The sequence below is a fragment of the Antechinus flavipes genome, chromosome 1, assembly GCF_016432865.1.
Source record: "Antechinus flavipes isolate AdamAnt ecotype Samford, QLD, Australia chromosome 1, AdamAnt_v2, whole genome shotgun sequence".
Lineage (NCBI taxonomy): Eukaryota > Metazoa > Chordata > Mammalia > Dasyuromorphia > Dasyuridae > Antechinus > Antechinus flavipes.
In genome coordinates, this window is record NC_067398.1 from 136507963 (window position 1) to 136524210 (window position 16248).

The 16248-nt window shown below is 33.6% G+C and overlaps 1 protein-coding gene across 10 annotated transcripts in view; it reads right to left on the minus strand.

Annotated features, from left to right (window-relative positions):
* Positions 1–16248, minus strand: part of ARL15 (ADP ribosylation factor like GTPase 15) — a 580734-nt gene that overhangs the window by 117590 nt on the left and 446896 nt on the right. The window lies entirely within an intron of this gene.

Sequence of the window (16248 nt, forward strand, 5' to 3'; positions counted from 1 at the left end):
AGTTTCCATTTCCAATGGCTCATCTCCATTTCTACTGTAAACTCTAACCCAAGCTTCTAAATTCAGGTTCTATCTTTAGTTTTCCTACAATAACACTTTAGTAATGTTATTAAAAATATTAAAATTGTGAAAATAATATTTCACTCTTACCTTTGTGAATAAAGCCTACATTTCACCATCTCATAAATTCTCATTCTGTCCCTCTAGTTTGAAAAACCTGTATTTTTCTATGGTTTTCAAGGAGCTAACATTTTGGTGCAGCAGAAAATGCAGAAAAATACACAAGTAGAATATAAGGATCCTTGGAAATCATAAAATCCAACCATGCTAATTACCCTGTCTTACTCAAACTAAGAACACCCCAATAGAAATACATTTGTATACATAAATTTACAGATATATGTATCTATACATCTATATATGTAACATTTAACATTAGAAACAAAGACCTTTACAGCTTATCTAGTATAACTCTTATTTAATTAAAAAACCTAAAACCTAGACAGATGAGATTTTCTCTCATTATATAGTTAGAAAGAGAAGGAGCTTTAGAAACTAAAATGCCTGTTAATATCCACTTTATCATTATATTTAGCTGCCTGATAATATGGGAAAAAAATTAAAATTCAGATTCAGTACTCATCCCACTTTACTGTGCCATTTCTAATTTCCTGGAAGTCAGAACACTTTGGCTCAAATACAGACTTTACTAGTCACTGTCTGTGTGACACTATTAGCTAAGTCTCCTTATAGTTCAGTTGTTTCAGTTATATCCAACTCTCCATGACCCCATCTGGGGATTTTCTTGGCAAAGTTACTGGAGTGGTTTACCATTTTCTTTTTTATTTCATTTTAAAGATGAAGAAACAAGCAAGCAGTGTTAGTGACATACTCAGGGTTACACAGCTAGTAAATATCTGAAGTAGGTTTTGAATTCATGAAGAGGAGTCTTCCTGCTTCCAAGTTCAGTACTCTATTCACTGCATCCCCTAACTGCCCTAATTAGACAAGTTCTCTAACTGCACACCTCATGCTTCCCATGCATAAAACATGAAGGTTGGACTGGTTGAATTGTAAAATATCTTTGGATTTTAGAACTTATGGTACCTTAGGCTCCCTTTAAAATTGAAGTCAATTGCATTTTTGGGACCTAGAAAAAGAGCATGAGATACAATGGAAAGAAATATCAGCTCTAGGTTTGGCTTTGTCACTAACTAGCTATGTTAGCTGGGCAATTCATTGAGCCTCAGTTCCTTAATCCATTAAATAAAGTAACTTTTAGCACTAAAACTGTATTGGAGAAGTTTATGAATTGGCCTACCTTTATTGTTTGAAAACTAGACAATCCTTTCTCCTTATCCCTCTCAAGCTATTAAAACATCATTCTTTCCTAAGAGAGCAAGAATCTAAAATCCACAAAATCAGGCAAACTTTCATTGAATTTAACTAACACAAAAACCAAATTTATAGCAAGGCTGGCTGGTCTCAGTGGTAAAACTTCTCTTTTTATCTTTTGATTTCTTATCTCTTTTTCTTGCCCCTATCATACTTATTTCTTTCTTTTTAACCTCTATTTATACACACTATTACTCATTTATGATACTGAATACAAGAGGGCATATTTTAAGGTTAGAGAAATTATTTAATGCAACCATTTGATCACATATGTTTGGAAAAGATGATATATCTATATATAGATAACTTCAAAGAACAGCCAATCTAAGAGAAGAAAAAAAGGACCACACAAGTTGGAAAAGAAAAATGAAATCTTTCCTTAAATTTCTTTTCTCTATTACAATTTTCCTTAATTTTCCCTATATCTATCCTTACCTGTTAGACTACTCATCGGAAAAAGGCAAATTTTCTTTTTTCCATCAAATAGCTTAATTGAAAATAAAATGATTTCCAAGTCTCCCTCTTTGGTCTATTCTTTTTTTTTTACTCACAACATCTAACCACCATTATTACTGTTAGAAAGAACTCAGAAGATGGAACTCACAACTGGAGTGGAACCAATAAACTTTATCAGTTAAACTACCTATCTCAACTACATTATAAAACCATGTGCTTAAGTAAAATCATTACAACTAAATCTAAAATCATTACAACTGCTAGTAAATTTCTTTACTTATGGAACTTTGTTGCACCAACCAGGAAAATGGAAGCTTCTTCTTTCCATTCAAACCATGTATCTCCTATTAATAATTTAAAAAAATAACTCTTTATCCATCTTTTTTTTCAAACCTTCCCCAACAAAATGACACAAAAAGATACAACTCCCAGAACAGCACAACAGATTAAAATATAATCAGTAACTGTTTAACAAAATAAATGTATAACACTAACATAGTTAATTTGTGGTTTTCTAGATCAACATGCTGCCCAGAGCAGGATCTATTTGTATTTGAATTACTTAATAATTATTCATAGATTGACATATAAAAATAGCTCATAATTATATAGTACTTTCAGTTTCCTGAAGACTATGTGAGAAACTAGTGCATTATTAAGTAAATTTTACAGATGAGGAGAGTATAGGAATAAATGGACTTTTCCTTAAAATAATCAGTAGCATCTATTTAAAATCATCAGTAAGTATCATATGTAATGGGGACAAACTGCAACCATTCCCAATAAGATCAGAAGTGAAACAAGGTTGCCCACTATCACCATTACTATTCAATATTGTATTAGAAATGCTAGCTTTGGCAATAAGAGCTGAGAAAGAAATTAAAGGAATTAGAGTAGGCAATGAGGAAAAATTATCACTCTTTGCTGAGGATATGATGGTATACTTAGAGAGCCCCAGAGATTCTATTTAAAAGTTATTAGAAATAATCCACACCTTTAGCAAAGTTGCAGAATACAAAATAAATCCACGTAAGTCACCAGCATTCTTATATATCACTAACAAAATCCAACAGTTAGAGTTACAAAGATAAATTCCACTTAAAGAAACTACTGATGGTATAAAATATTTAGGAATCTATCTGCCAAGGGAAATCAGAAACTTTGTGAGCAAAACTACAAAACACTTTCCACACAAATTAAGTATGATCTAACCAACTGGAAAAATATTAAATGCTCTTGGATAGGGTGAGCAAATATAATAAAGATGATAATACTACCTAAACTAATCTATTTATTTAGCGCTATACCAATCAAACTCCCAAAAAACTATTTTAATGACCTAGAAAAAATAACAATAAAGTTCATATGGAAAAACAAAAGGTCAAGAATTTCAAGGGAATTAATGAAAAAAAAAAATCAAATGAAGGTGACCCAGCTGTACAAGATCTAAAACCAAAACCATTTGGTATTGGCTAAGAATCAGTGGACTAGCTGATCAGTGGAATAGGTTAGGTTCAAAGGACAAAACAGCCAATAACTTTAATAATCTAGTGTTTCACAAACCCAAAGAACCCAGTTTTTGGCATAAGAACTCACTATTTGACAAAAATTGCTGAGAAAATTGGAAATTAGTACGGAAGAAACTAGGCATTGACCCACACTTTTAACACAGTATAACAAGATAAGGTCAAAATGGGTTCATTACCTAGGCATAAAGAATGAGATGATAAATAAATTGGAAGAGCATAGGATAGTTTACCTCTCAGACCTGTGGAAGAGGAAGGAATTTATGACCAAAGAAGAACTAGAGATCATTATTGATCACAAAATAGAAAATTTTGATTATATCAAATAGAAAAGTTTGTGTACAAAACAAAACTAATGCAGACAAGATTAGAAGGGAAGTAATAAACTGGGAAAACATTTTTATGGTCAAAAGTTCTGATAAAGGCCTCAGTTCCAAAATATAGAGAGAAGTGACTCTAATTTATAAGAAATCAAGCCATTCTCCAATTGATAAATGGTCAAAGGATATGAACAGACAATTCTCAGACGAAAAAATTGAAACTATTTCTAGCCATATGAAAAGATGCTCCAAGTCATTATTAATCAGAGAAATGCAAATTAAGACAACTCTGAGACACCACTATACACCTGTCAGATTAGCTAGAATGACAGGGAAAGATAATGCGGGGAATGTGGGGAAAAAGGAATATGAATACATTGTTGGTGGAATTGTGAATACATCCAGTCATTCTGGAGAGCAATTTGGAACTATGCTCAAAAAGTTATCAAACTGTGCATACCCTCCAGTAGTGTTTCGACTGGGCTTATATTCCAAAGAAATCTTAAAGAAGGGAAAGGGACCTATCTGTATGTGCAAGAATGTTTGTGACATCCCTCTTTGTAGTGGCCAGAAACTAGAAACTAAATGGATGCCCATCAATGGGAGAATGGCTGAATAAATTGTGGTATATGAATATTATGGAATATTATTATTCGGTAAGAAATGACCAGCAGGATGATTTCAGAAAAGCCTGGAGAGACTTACATGAACTGATACTGAATGAAATGAGCAGGACCAGGAGACCATTGTATACTTCAACAACAATACTATATGATGATCAAGTCTGATGGATGTGGCCATCTCCAGCAATGAGATGAACCAAATTAGCTCCAATATAGCAGTAATGAACTGAACTAGCTATACCCAGGGAAAGAACTCTGGGAGATGACTATGAACCACAACATAGAATTCCCAATCCCTCTATTTTTGTCCACCTGCATTTTTGATTTTCTTCACAGGCTAATAGTACACTATTTCAAAGTCCGATTCTTTTTGTACAGCAAAATAACTGTTAGGACATGTAGACTTATATTGTATTTAATATATACTTTAACATATTTAACATGTATTGGTCAACCTGTCATCAAGGGGAGGGGATGGGGAAAGGAGGGGAAAAATTGGAACAAAAGGTTTGGCAATTGTCAATGCTGTAAAATTACCCATGCGTATAAACTTGTAAATAAAAAGTTATAATTAAAAAAAAAAAAATGAATGAGTGCTAGATTTCTTCTTAAAGGATCCTTCACCCTATCCCATGTTTAATTTTACTCCAAGTAATCTATAATTAGAGTTAACAAATGGTTCTCAAAGAGAACATCCTAGAGCATTTTTCTCTCAGAGGGAATGAGTGGATCACCATCTCTGGCAGCTCAGGAGCAAATTACTGAGTTCAAATTTCACACTCAGATTCCTAGCATTGTTACACCTTGTACTACTGTTAGATCATCAGACTGGCCTATTTAAAGCTCATTAAAAGTCACTCAAAAAGCACATGATTTATACCCCATGATTAAAGTTCATAACATTTAACTTAATCAAAACTCAAAACTTAAGGATATAGAAAACTGTGCTCTTGTTTTTCTAGAGTTATGCTATGATAAATTGTCTGTTAAGTGGAAAACAGTGATTAGGATTGCACACAATTCTTGTTGCATCATTTCAGTGCTTCAGGAGAGGGGGTAGAGTGTGTCCCCAATTTTTTTTTATTTTACTATTTCTATAAATAGCCCCTCTATTCACTTATCTAGTTTACCATCTTCATTGGAATTGTCTTGGTCTCTTGTTATCCTGGATTCTTCTCTCTCTCACACTGCTCATACTTAACTAGTCAATTCCTATTGATTCTAATTTTATGTACATTCATTCTCTACTCTCTATTTCTATAATGACCATGGGCCTCATTACCAACTACCTAGATTATTTTCAGTATCCATCTAACTTGTCTTTCTTGTCTTTAAATCATCCTTTTTACTAATCTCAGTCTGATATTTCTTTTATGTAATAGATCAATTAAAAGATGGTCCCACACAGAAAGAAGAATTAGAAGCTATAGCTCTCCCCACCCTCTCCATGACCACCAAGCTCAATGAATGGAACAAATGTGTTTGTTACTCTAGATTCTATTTGGAGGCAACTATTATTTCTCACTCTAAGTCTTCTCCATATTAAATATCCCCAATATTCATATACCATGTCAGAAATGCCTTTGTCATTATGATAAATACTCCTGAAAACAATACTTTAGTTGTGGCCTAACATGATAGTAGGACTCTTCCCTCTCATTTTCTGACAGTAATGGCTCACTGTTGACTCTCTTATGCTAAAGACCTACTCTATGCAAGCTGATGGAGATACTAATAAAGAATTAAGATAGTCCCTATCCTCAAGGAGTTTATAATATATTGAAGGATAAAACATATATCAGGAAGAACACCACAAGAAAGAGGGCTTTATTCTATGAGTGGAGCCACAAGATAATAGATTGTTACTCCTGTTACTATGGGAATGATCAAATTTATTTACAGAGAAAGAAGTAAAAAAGAAAAGGGGAGTGTTACACATATGGCTAGGGAATAGGTATCGTCATTCCTGTGCTAAATTCTGATGTTTGGATTAAGAGTGGGAAGGGAATAAGGAAGGAACTGGGAGCCAATGAACTATAGAAGGTTAAGGTGAAGGCTGCATCTCTCAACTGCCAATCAAGCAGCAATACTCTACGGATAAAGTCAAAACCAAATGGGTCATTTCTTCAAGACCAGGCACAGGGTGTCTGGAAGTCTGTGTCCAGACCACTGTTTTTGGTTGGGAGAACTAGATCACATACCACCACAGTATCCAGAAGGCAAATGTTAGAATCTATGTCAAAAGTCTTGCTGAAAAGTCAGGTATACTCTAAGTCTAATATTTCTCTCTAAATATTAAGTACTGTTTTGACAGAAATCAAAATAATTCTCCTTGGTCAATTAAGTATGCTATTCTCTGTGTCTGAATGTATTCTAGGCAGATGATCTCTTAAATTTTACTCATCCTTTAGTGTTCAGCATAAATTCTACTTTCTCCTTCATGCCTGGTCAGTAATGACATTTGTCCTATAAACCTTGAAAATGTAGAACATTCTGAACTTTTTCAATATATTTATCATAAAGCATTAGTTACTTATATATGCATATATGAACTACCATATTTTAAGCGTCTTACTGGTAGGAATTGTGTCTTATCAAAACATTATTTCTCCCTCAGCACTTAATAATAGCACACTGCATGTAACAGTCTTTTAATAAATGTTTGTAGAATTAATTTGGACTGAAAAAAGACTAAGAAATAGTATTTAATTAGCAAAAGAGATAAGGGACTCTGCTTTCATATCTACAACAAGAAAATTTCTACTAAAATGGATGTCCAATCAAAAGATGAAAAAAGTCATTTGTAATATAAACAGAAGTGGATGTCTTCTGTTTATGAGAGAATAGTGGGAAAAGGGAGGAAGCGATGCTAGATGCACTAGAGAATTGATAATAGGAGTTGGGTCTTAGTTGAGGTTATTCGGGGAATAACTAGCTCAGTTACAATTTTTTTGATTAGTTTGTTTAAGAGAAGAAGCTGTTGATGCTTAACATTAGTTGTAATAACCTAAGAAGGGACTAAATGTACACAGTGTTGAGATATTTTAGGCAGTGCAATTGAGACCTGGGAAGCATACTTTATTCACACTGTGACTAAACTTAAAATACTGCCAAAAAATAGAATTTGGAACAAGTTTTGGAATAAAACCTATTCATCTGTTTTGCAAAAAGAAATCAGAAGCACATCAACGTAATCAGTAATTTTAAACTTGCCTATTAAGTCAAGACACTGATGGCTAACAGATGCATTTATTGCGAATTCCTTCAACAAAGTTTACAAGTTATCCATTATGGGTTTTTCTTGTTGCCTTAAAATGTATATTTTTGAATCTCTAAAACTGTACTTACTACAAATAGTTCTTAATGTCTCCAACTTACCCATTCTACTACAAACCTTATCAAAACTCCCACGAGTAGTTCTCACATCATATCTAGAAAAATCTTCCCCTTCCCCCATACAAACAAGGACAATAACTACAACAAAACTGGGCTTGGTTAAATCACATACAAGAATTAGAAGAGACATTTAAAAAAAAAAAAAACCCTGCCTTTATATAGCATTTTAAGGTAACAAAATCCTTTTGATGAATCAGGTATATCTGTTTTATAAGAGAAGAAAGCAGCTCAGAGAAGCTAAGGGGCTTCTACAAGTTGATCCAGTTAATGTCAATCAGGATATGAACTGAATCCAAAACTAGTGTTCCTTAACAACTACCACTGAACTCAATGTCAAATACGTATTTTATTGACTGTCATTCTGAGAATAAATAACAGCTACTTAAGGATGCTCTGAATACTAATGATATACCAGAAGCAATATGATTTTTAGAAGACTTTAAATTCAAACTACACAGACTTCTGTAGATTTCATCACATCCTGACTTTGTACCTGTAAAATTTTGGTAGCAGACAAAGTCGTTATCCACAGTTTACCTATAGTCTTAGGATAACTTGCAGAGAAAGGTTTAATGAATAATATGGACTACAATTCATTTAGCAGGTTTTTGTGAAAGTAATAACTATGAGGAACTGTTGACATGAAAAAAGGTAGATAAAAATATATTTTGGCAACTGTTACTAAGTTATTATGAACAGAGGAAAAATATATATACACATATATACATAATAGATATGTAATACACACACACACACATAGAGACAAAGAAACATAAAGACATGGAGACACAGAGAATTATAAAAGAAACAATCCCTATCCAGTCTTTGCAAGAACCACACATACAAGTAGGAACTATAGATAGAGAGAGGGACTGATAATTTTAACAACAGCAACAATACTCCAAGGACCTCCTGAATTTTCATTTGGTAACACTTCAAAGCAAGGTACTGTATTTCCAAGTCAGAAATTTCTTTCACTTTTGGTTTATCAAAGGAACTAGCAAAAGAAAAGTACACATGAAAAATTAGCCTTGTGCAGACCACATATCATATGAGAAATACTAAAATTCACATTAAAGTGAAGCAGCTTTCTTCAAATAAAACACACAATATCAAAGCTTTGGAAAAACCTTATAGCTGCTAAAGAATTCACCTACAATGCATTCACTCCATATTAAAAAACTCAAGATGCCAGTCACAGCTATAGTATAGTTTTCATACTAGAGTCTTTGATGCTAACTTTCGCTAAGAACAAAACTTTAAAATATTAGAAGCATCTTTTATGGGAGTTTTCTGTATCCAGAACTGAAGAGGGTGTGTGACGTTAAAACAAGTCAGCAACAATACCAACTTTATGATCGGATGACTCTGAATACAACTGACAGACAGAAACTTCCTGACTCAATGGCAAAAGAATAACACCAAAACTAACCATAAACAGCATATCACAGGGGTCAACAAAAATCTGGTCACCTACCTTCAAGAGTAAGCATATTTCATAGCCCTGTTTTCTGCTGCAATAGGCAAAAGGAACATCTGTTCTTAAAATGGAAGGAAACTCTGAATGGGGTGAAAACCGTGAGTAACAAAACTAGTTTACAAATATAAAACAACTAGATTTTTAGGGAATCCCCAACACACATTTAGATAGGGGAGCTACTTCCATTTTAGTTCACATCTTGAATCCTACTTTGCTTTTATTTGGATAGGAAACCCTTAGCTCCATGTTTTGGAGACATCTGGAGTGGATTACTGTAATTCACCCCTATTAAGGCCAATTGGGAACTTCAGCAGATGTAAAATGAGGTAGCAGCCCACACTCAACAGGATGGGAAGCTACATACTATAAAATATCCTGAAATTGCCACACGTACACAACATCAGCACTGCATAAGAAGGCTACTAAAATAATCAAAATAAAAGTCATCATGACACAGAGCACAGAGAGGGGTGGTCTTAGCCTGCTTTTCAAGAAGAAAAAAATCATTAGCTTTAGTTCCAGTAAGAATCGGGAGTTCACTTAGTGTAACCTATTCATTTTACAGAGGAGGAAGCCAAGAGAGAGGTAAATGATTTGTTGAAGGTCATACTATTAGTTAGTACATAGCAATAAGCAGTAGACAACCAATCTGCTCCCAGGTTCCCCGACTCCACAGTCTGCACTCTTATCCTCCTTACTGCTGCTGCTTCAAAGTGTGCTTGCGAAATCCAACTGTAATGTAATTTCAGTTCTGGGTTCTGGTTACATTTGGTTCTTAATAGAAAGATGTTGTAACATGAGTTTTGGAATTTTTATTCCAAACTCTGCATTGGCCTACAACAAGCAGCTGTCCCTCCTCTGGCATTTGATGTTTATCTCATTTTTTGAAGCCCTGCTTAAAACTTATTTCCATTAATGTTTTCCTTAGGAAACTCAAGCAGAATGAATGTTCTCTACATGCTTCAGAACTTTAACACTGTTGTCATAATTTCAAGTGCAATTTTTTTGGAGGATGTATTTCTTAAAAGAAAGAGAAAGAGGATACGCTGTTTCTGCAATTAGAATTTAAGATCCATGAGAGGAAAGATCCATAGTTTATACTGCTTTCTATTTCTCCTTCCAAATATTTAACTACAGTTCTTTGTTGTCTTTTACCTTCTGGGCATCTGAAAAATAACAATGAATGATTATCAATCTCTGAAATCAGACATGAACTAATCTGGGAGGATCATGATGATGATGATATTCATATAATAATAATGTTGACATGATAATATATATAAAATATTATATGCAGCATATATGTAACATACAGTCTGATTATGTAATATAAAAGCTTTTATAACAAGATGACATTCTAAGAATTATCATCTCCCTTATAATTAATTCATTTTTCAAAGAATATGAGAGCCACTCTGAAAAGTCATCAAATCATTCTTGTTGACATTACTTTCAAGAGGCCAATCAATGGATATATATGCCAAAAATAGCCTCTTGGCAAGGGCCTACCACTCTATCTATTAGTTTCACAATTCACATTTCATTCTTGATAACTGACCCATTTATAACCTCCATGACCAAAACAATCAAAAGTCAACAAAGACACATCAGAAGACACATCTTCCTCTATCCTGCATGACAGAAAGCAGAGATAGAAATCTTGGAACCTTTTTGAAAAGCTGCTAACAACCTAGACTGAAAAACAGCAAGCACAGATATAGATATGCCTTGTTTCAGTTCATGTGACATTCTAAAGCAGGGGCCCTCAAACTTTTTAAATAGGGGGCCAGTTCACTATCCCTCAGATTGTTGGAGGGCTGAACTATAGTAAAAACAAAAACTTTGTTTTATGGGCCTTTAAATAAAGAAACTTCATAGCCCTGGGTGAGAGGGATAAACGTCCTCAGCTGCAGCATCTGGCCCGTGGGCCATAATTTGAGGACCCCTGCTCTAAAGCAAGGGGGTCTGAGCAAAAAATTCTGTAATCCATGAGTTACATGAAGAGCTAATGGTCCTTCAGATCACTGGCCTGGATATGCAATGAATGTTTTCACTTTTCCTAAGAGATACTATTATTTGATTGTATTAACAATATTAATAAAAACATTGCTCATTGTTAAGAGTGTTTATTTGTTTAATATGAAGGTTGCCGATCTTTAAGACACAGAATAGGGTTGCTTGTGCTATGGAGCCAGAACAACCAAAAAGCCTTAGCCAGAAGGTTATACCACTTTCCAGGCCAGTGACATGAAACTAATCTGGGAAGATGATGATGATGATATTCATATAATAATATGACATGATAATATATATGTGTATAATATTATATGCAGAATATATTTTATATACAGTTAACTCTTCCATATTATGGCTTTCCTCACTGTGGTTTCAATATATCATGGGTTAGCATAAGAAATTAAATAGGAATTTGGGGGGAGTTTTGCAGAATCCACAAATGACACATGAAGATGAACAAATGACAGAAAAAGATTAGAAAATCAGAAATGCAAAAAATGTATAATATTGTATAATAGCAACATATTTTATCTTTTAATACCATAAGAATTTAGATTTCTTTTCTGGAATAGAGGGAGAAGCTATATGATTTTCTACAGATTTTTGAGATCATAGGGGTATCCAGCCTTTAACTCCTCTGTAATATGGAAGAGATAACTGTAAACTATAATAATATTGTTAAGTTGTTTCAGTCATGTATGACTCTTCGTGAATCCTTTTGGGTTTTCTTGGCAAAGACAGTAGAGTAGTTTGCCATTTCCTTCTTCAGCTCACTTTACAGGAGAGGGAATTGAAGTAAACCACAGTAACTGATTTGCCCAGGGTCATATAGTAAGTATGTCTGAATGGATTTGAATTCAGGTCTTCCTAATTCAAGGACAGGCTAATTGCTAGTTGCTTTATACACTGCACCACATAGCTACCCCGTAATAATTACAATATTATCCAATGGTATAAGAATAATATTGCAAAGCACATAAATAATAATAGCTAACAAAAATGTATCTATGTACGTAGCGCACTGTGCCATGCACTATGCTCAGTGCTTTACAATTATTATTTCATTTGATCTTTACAACAACCTAGAGAGGTAGGTGTTATTCTTATTCCCATTTTACAGATTATATAACTGAGGGAGCGGCCTTTCCATGACTTGCCAATAGTCATGCAACTAGTTAGTTTTTGAGCATATATTTGAATTCAAATGCTCCTGACTCCAGGGTCAGTTTTAAATATTTTAGTGCGGATTCTATGCTCAGAGCCAACACTATCCATATAAGGCAAGTTTATACAGAGAATTTCCTTATAAAAGGAAATTCTGCCTACTTACCTCATTACCCTTATCATCTCTAAACTCCACAGTTTAAGAAGCTTTGGTCTAGGCAACTTTCTAAGATTATAAATTGCCAAGAAGGTAAACACTTGCATTAGTAAAGGGAGTTTTTCTAATCTGAGAATAGAAATGAATTTATAGATCCAGCCTTTATTTCTACTCATTTTTGAGTCCTGTCTAAGCATGATAATTTTACTCATCTATAATGTCAATGAATATATATTCTAGTCTTCCATACTGGTCAAGGATCGATCAAAAGATTTGTCACTCCTAGGCTCAGGACCCAAATGACATTCCAAGCCACTGATTATTAATTTTGAAACAGGTAGGTGTCCAGTATGATAGCTGACTATTCTACAATGCATTTTTAAAATTTAATGATGAACATTTTGTGCAAGACAAAAATCCAAAGTCTTGATAAAATCAAAATAAATTTTATGTTATCTTGTTTTCATTTCATCCTTTATAAAATCATGGAGCTTATTCTTTTTGTAGTGGCTAAGAATTGGAAGTTGAGGAAATGCTCATCTTCTGGGGAAAGGTTAAACAAATTGTAATGTATAGTTGTGAAGGAATACTATTGTGCTATGAGAAATGACAAATATGATAGTTTCAGGAAAACCTGAGAAGACTTATATGTACTGATGCAAAGTGAAGTTAGAGAACCAGGAAAACATTGCATACTATAACAGCAATATTGTAAGAATATCAACTGTGAAAGATTTAGCTACTGTGATCAATACAATGATCCAAGAATTGAAAGGCCCTATGAAGAAAAAATGCAATCCATCCTAGAGAGAGAACTGATGAACTCATTTATTGAAGAAAATTTTCTTTATTTTATATATGTTTTCTTTTGCAACATGACTAACACGGAAATGTTTTACATGACATCATATGTATAACTGATATCATATGCCTTCTTAGAAAACAGGGAAAAGAAGGGAGGGAAGGAAAGAATTTGGAACTCATTTTTAAAATGAGTCTTTAAAATATTTTAAATGTAATTGGAATATAGTAAACAAAATGAAAATATATGTTAAAATTTTTAAAGAGGGAAACCTATGATGTTAGAACTCTATTTTGGATGTTTTCTGGTTGGTTTATTATTAATTCTAATAATAACTCATTTTAAATATATTACTTTAAGGTTTGCAAAGCACTTTACATGCACAGTCTCACTTGATCCCTTCATTTGAACCCAGTAAAATAAAGTACTATTATCTCTATTTTAGAGATGAGGAAATTTGAGGCTGAAAGGTTAATTGATTTGTTTGAGATCACGAGAGTTAAGTGTCTGAAGCAAGATTCAAATTGAGAGCTTCTTGATACCAACCATATCACTTTGCAATACCAATCAACTGCTTTATAAGATGATTCCTTTAGCTATACAAATTAAGTTCACAAGTCTGCAAAACTGCTTCCAGGACTCTGGCTTCCTTTTTAAAAATATTGGCTTTAGCATATTTCTGTTTAATCTTTAGACAACTCCAAATCCTCTCCCAGTTCACAAAATTAGTAAGCAGTAGCTTTAAAATACCAGTGACCTTTTTTTTTCTCAGTAGTCTGGAAAGGAAATATTCTGTATTAGTAGGTTTAAATAGTCTTTCAGTAATTTTCTCTTAACTCCAGCTAATAATCTTCCTATTCTCAGAATGGCTTTTGAAAAATGTAGGTAAGACAAACATTAAGGTCTCTATTTTTTGTCATGCAATTTATATTTTGTCACATAAATTATATTTTTCTTCCATGTTTAATAAAGGAGCAGCACTTCCTAAAATACTTATTTTATTCCTGCTAATTTAGAGGGATGCTTTCAAATTTCCTCTCATGCTGTTTACTAAGATGCATCTCATTTCTGTCCTGACATACATATTTATTCTTTAGGAAGAACAGAAATAAGATTTTATTTCATTATTATATTAATTAGGGACTGCATTGTGAATATAGTGGGTTTCTGAGGGGTAGAATGCTTTGAGATCAAAATTGGGAAGGTACTTCATAAAAGAGTAAGATTCTACTATCTTGTTTATAAAGCAAAAGAATATCACTAAGAATGGTGGTTCTGACCTTCCTGCGGCTTTTGCAATTGAGAAAGCTATCATACCGGGAATAATTATCACTCTCTAGAGAAGCAGGGCTATCCCTTGTATAAGACTAAGTATATTCCTGAATCATAAAAACGTGTGGAGATTGGCTGATGTTTCATTCTTACTTTCTCTAAAAGCAATTGTATTTGACTTTCCTGCAGTTGATGGAGCTTATACACTGTTTCAGAGGAGCTAACTAAAATTTCTAACTCAGGAAAAGTTTTTTTTTCCCCCAAACACTGAGAAATTTGCTCTGAGGCCAAAAGATCTCTGGGCCCATGTACAAAATTTTAAAACATTTCACATGAGAGCAAGGAGAGAAAAGTACCACCCTTAAAACAGGAATAGTCAAGGGAAAAGGAGTCTTGCATAAAATATTAGAAGGTTAAGAAACTGTATGCATGCAGTACATTGTTTTAAAAATTCGTGGATATTAGTCGCTACTAAATTGCTAAGATTGACTAAGTCTTAAAACAGCATCTATGGCTCACAGTCCTTTGTCCATAGGACTTTGCTACATAATCCAAAATTTAAAAAAAACAGAAAACAAACCACCCATCATAATAACAGCTCCCTCAGACTTTTGACCTCTCATTTTGGCATCACACAAACTTTGAGCTTGTTTGGGGAGAAAAGGGGCCTCTGCTATCTAACTAAGGCTTTCTTTTCATGCTGTTTTGTTTACTCATTTTTTCTCCAAATCCAATGATAGTCCCTCTCTCGCTACTGCAACATTTCTACCAGATGCTACAAATCACAGGGGTATATTATGACTGATATTTTGTCCCGTGAACAAGAGAAACAGTGAACCCTTTTACCAGTCCCTATGCTTCATCTTTGTTTTTCACATTCTTTATAAACTTTTAAAAGCTGTATCCAGAATCCTTTGCTAAAATCTTATTCTTATCTCTGTAAGGTTAGAACTTTTAAAGTTTATGTTAATGAAATGAAATGTTGTTGGTTGTAAATCACCATACAAATGAAAGTTTTTAATTAACAACCAGATTCTCAGTTTCACTGTATATCATCATATTGCCTTTTGAGTACTGTGTTCATTTGGAGGACAGATGAAGGAAAGTTTCTTTTGCAATGACGGAACACTACAACTAATATTTAAAACAATGTGTTATGAAAATAGGGTTATAAATCTGATTGGTCTAACACGTGAGCCAGAACTCGAGGCAGTAATATAAACAAAAATGTAAAATTCAGAACTTGGGACATATAAATCATAAAGATGATGGCTCTCCCTAATCTCAGGTCAGCTAAATAAGTGCTCTTTCATAGCAGCTGAAATGTGCTATGAAGTCTTCATAGAGATTGTGAACTGGCCTTTTTGTGGTTAAAAGGTAATATTTCATTATCTCTGAACTTCCCTTACATTCCCAGTGACAACATATTGTCTCATCACATGGTCAAGGAGTCAGTTTCAATTATTTTATAAGAGGACTCAAAGAGCTTTCTCTAAAGGCAATGGACCACAAGCATAGAAACCCATGAAATAGTCTGTAATTTCCCCCCATTATAAAACAACTCAAAATTCCCAACCATAAGTTAGTATCTGACAAATGAAAAATTTTGATTTTGTTTTCTCGTACCTATCCAATAAAATA